A 4,588-nucleotide genomic window follows, 5' to 3' on the forward strand; every position below is an offset into this window, starting at 1 on the left:
TTCTGTCAGTGTGATCATGTGATGTATCTGACCCCAGGAATGTGTCAATAAAGTTTCCCCTTCCTGGGACAATGAATTCACGGTGTTCTTATTTCAATTTCCATTAGTGTATTTACACTGACGAGCCAAAAACACTGTCCACGGCGAGACAGAATGCCTCATAGTGGTGTTGCGGAACGTGGCGCATCTAGAAAAAATAATGTAAGCGGAAGAGAGACGAATGGTCAGTCATTATAGAGAAGATACGGGCCACAATTGCGGAAATCGGATAAATTCTAGTGTCCGATTCCTCTCGTCGGCTTTGAGCAGTGAGTCATACCTACGGAAAAGACGCTACGTATACGCGGTCTATGAAAGCAGCGGATTATACTAGTAAACAAATGATTGTAGCATGCGATAAAATTACAATGACGTACACGCAGTTATTTAATTAGCCGTGAAAATATCGAAACGAATAGGAGATAACGAAACTAAATAACAAGAGTTAAAAACCTATTTTCATGCCTTACTCTCGTAACTTATGCCAGCAGAAAGACACAGAAAACCTTTAAAGTGCATTACAGTAAAGCGCACGGTGAAATCATACCATTAGCAAATAGGATTAATTTTACTGTGAATTATTAAGTCACACGTGAGAAGCGCAGGCAAGCTGTACGGGAAGAATCGGAAATGTAGCAAAAAAGCGGGCCATTGAAATGAATACGAAACAGTAGCATGAAATGTGAAGAAACTGACAGACTGAATTCTAAAAGAAAAATCAGTTTCCAGCTGAAGGAATTCGACATATACTGGAATCGATATCTAGCACTTCAATGCATTTAACAATACGTGTAACGACATTACTCTCAACAGCGAGTAGTTGGCCTTCCGTAATGTTCGCACATGCGTTGACAATGTGCTGACGCATGTTGTCAGGCGTTGTCGGTGGATCACGATAGCAAATATCCTTCAACTTCCCCCACAGAAAGAAATCCGGGGATTTCAGATCCGGTGAACTTGGAGTAGTGTGATAGCGATTGGGAGAGTATGTCTAGTGGTAGGGAAGGTACAAACAAGTATTTCCAGAGCCACATCGTTCATCGGAATGTATTTCCAATACTTCGCACATTGCCGAATATGCTTCAGTTGAGACCACGATTGTAAGATTTAATTGTAAGCATAATGACAGGAGATATACAGTATGTGAGGGTTTTATAGAATGTGTTCGTGTATGCAAAGTCTGTGGTGGTATTGATTCGCGTTCCCATGTTAATAGTAACAATCTTCCGAATGCAGAGGTCTGTTTGGGTGTAGGAATGTATCATACTTTACCATCTTCTAGACGACTGAATAGCGAACTAATACTTTCTACGTGCTGGGAGGCTTTCGTGATCAAGTGTAACTTTGGAAAGATGGAGCGTTTGCGGTGGAGTGCTATACCCTCCCATGTAAATTGTTCGGTCGACTGCTTCTGTACATTTGGTGCATTTATTTAGTTGAGGGAATATCGATTGGGGTGTGTTGAACACACGTTTGCCTGTTCTCTAGACGTGTGAAACACTGTAGTTGGTTTGTAAACAATATTGATGATCTGAAATCACTTACATCGCCGACTTCGGTATTCGAGAGTGCAAATATCAGTTTACTATACTTGTTTATAGTTAACCAATGGTTTGCAGCACGCTGCACAACGCTAAAGTTTGTTGTTTGTGGAGAAACAATTTACAGTCTATATCTTGTGCATTATGTTGCGCTAGCGACCCGGGGGGAGGGGGGGGGGGGGGTACTGCTGTGTGCTTCATATCGACACGTGCAGCGAAAATTGTATAATATTATGCCGAAAATATGGTTGTTCGTTTAATAGAGGAGCCTGGAGATGTCTGTAGAAATTCAAGCAAGGAAACAGAAATAGCAACCCGTTTGTGCCAGGGGTCGGAATGAGCCTGTCTTTGCACATCGGTTCAGAGAGTGACTTCAGTTCGCTGATGTAAAGGGGATGATTTGGTATGGCAGGGGATATGAACTGCATGTTTACTAGATCGAGACAGTACACGGTGATATATTCCCTGGTAGGAGATCGGTTTGACGCTCCAATATTTTTGCGGGCGTCGTATGTATTTGATGACCTGTAGACAACTTTGCGATGTTTAGTTCTCGGTGCGATATGGTGATCAGTGTAAAATTGTTTATTACCACTGAGTGTAGCGTCTGTAGAAAGAAAGAACAGGTTAGAGGTGTATGTATTGAGGGAACTGTCTGTGCAATTTAGCAATCTTTGCAAAATAACGACAGACAACCCCACAAAGAAAATGTTCGATTGGTTGGGGCGGGATATAGGAGCGGTGAGAACATCTGCGTATGTTGAGAACAGGAAGGCTATCACTTTATATCCGGGAGAAAGGGTGTTGTGGCGGCAGCTCTATATGGAGATCTGTGAGTGCTTTAACAGCTGACGGCTGCGTCGGCTGTAGGTGCGATCGCGTCATCATTGGCGTCAAGTGGATGGGAATTTCTCAGGTTTTAAGTATGAGTTGGGGGTCCCGCCACCTCATGCTTGTGTAAGCCGAGCAGGGACTGTGCATGGTTTGACATCTGAGTGATTCGTCACTTATCGCTACCTCCTGTGTACTCTACTGGACAGGGTGCTTGCACACGTTGATGCATTATTTCGGGAGCGGCTTTGTAGCCCTGCTATTTGGACAGTTTACGAGTACTGAGCGTGTCTACCCATCAGCGTGAAGAATTATTCTGGAGCAGTTTGGTATTGTGCTCTGAAATTACGAGTAGATAAGATTAGATTACATTAGATTAGATTAGATTAGATTAGATTAATACTTGTTCCATAGATCATGAATACGACACTTCGTAATGATGTGGAACGTGTCAGGTTAATGAAAGATGTCTGTACAAGATATTACATTACACAAAATATTGCATGACACTAATGCTTAAGTTAGTTTTTTTCCCTTGCTTAATTTACATCTAAATATTCAGCCAATGAGTTGAAGGAGTTGTCATCTAGAAATTCTTTTAATTTATTTTTAAATGTTGGTTGACTATCTGTCAGGCTTTTGATGCTGTTCGGTAGGTGACCAAAGACTTATGTGGCAGCATAATTTCCCCCTTTCTGTGCCAAAGTCAGATTTAACCCTGCATAGTGAAGATCATTCTTTGTCCTGGTATTATAGTTATGCACACTGCTATTACTTTTGAACTGGGCTGGATTATTAACAACAAATTTCATAAGTGAATATATATACTGGGAGGTTACTGTGAGGATCCCCAGATCCTTAAATAGATGTCTGCAGGATGACCATGGGTGGGCTCCAGCAATTATTCTGATTACACGGTTTTGAGCAATGAATACTTTTCTACTCAACGATGAATTACCCCAGAATATGATACCATACGAAAGCAGTGAATGAAAGTAGGCATAGTAACCTAATTTACTGAGATTCTTATCACCAAAATTTGCAATAAACCTAATAGCATACGTAGCTGAACTCAGACGTTTCAGAAGACCATCAATGTGTTGCTTCCAGTTTAATCTCTCATCAATGGACACACGTAAAAATTTTGAAAATTCTACCTTAGCTACAGACTTCTGTTCAAAGTCTATAATTATTACTGGAGTTGTGCCATTTACTGTATGGAACTGTATATACTGTGTTTTATCAAAATCTAAAGAGAGTCCGTTTTCTGAGAACCACTTAATAATTTTGTGAAAAACATCATTTACAATTACATCACTTAGTTCTTGGTTTTTGGATGTTATTACTATACTTGTATCATCAGCAAAAAGAACTAACTTTGCATCTTCATCAATATGGAATGGTAAGTCATTAATGTATATGAAGAACAGTAAAGGACCTAAGACCGAACCCTGTGGGACCTCGTGCTTGATAGCCCCCAGTTTGAGGAATCAGCTGTTGTATTAACATTACATGAACCACTTATTTCAACTTTCTGCACTCTTCCAGTTAAGTACGAATTAAACCATTTTTGCACTGCCCCCCTCAAACCATAATGATTTAGGTTATCTAAAAGAATTCCATGATTTACACAGCCAAAGGCCTTTGAGAGATCACAAAAAATACCAATGGGTGATGTCCGGTTATTCAGAGCATTTAATATTTGATCAGTGAAAGCATATATAACATTTTCTGTTGAAAAGCTTTTCTGAAAACCAAACTGACATTTTGTTAGTACTTTATTTTTACAAATATTACTCTTGAATACATTACTTTCTCAAAAATTTTTGATAGAGCTGTCAGAAGAGAGATTGAGCGATAGTTGATGACATCCGACGTATCCACCTTTTATGCAGTGGTTTTACAATGGCATATTTCAGTCTATCGGGGAAAACACCGTGCTCCAAAGAGCTACTACATACGTGGCTGAGAATCCTACTTATCTGTGGGGAACAAGCTTTAAGTATCTTGCTGGAAATGCGTGTCTGTGGGTTGTGCAACATGGCCCCAGGCCCATCAGTGTGGATCTTTTGTATCAATGTGATATATATACTCTATCATTAAATAAGTAGTTTGAAAATAAATAGAGTGCACTCCAACCTTACTCTCCCCAGGCGCCCAGAGCAGTCTGAGTCGTT

This window comes from Schistocerca gregaria, chromosome 1 (genome assembly GCF_023897955.1).
Source record: "Schistocerca gregaria isolate iqSchGreg1 chromosome 1, iqSchGreg1.2, whole genome shotgun sequence".
NCBI lineage: Eukaryota > Metazoa > Arthropoda > Insecta > Orthoptera > Acrididae > Schistocerca > Schistocerca gregaria.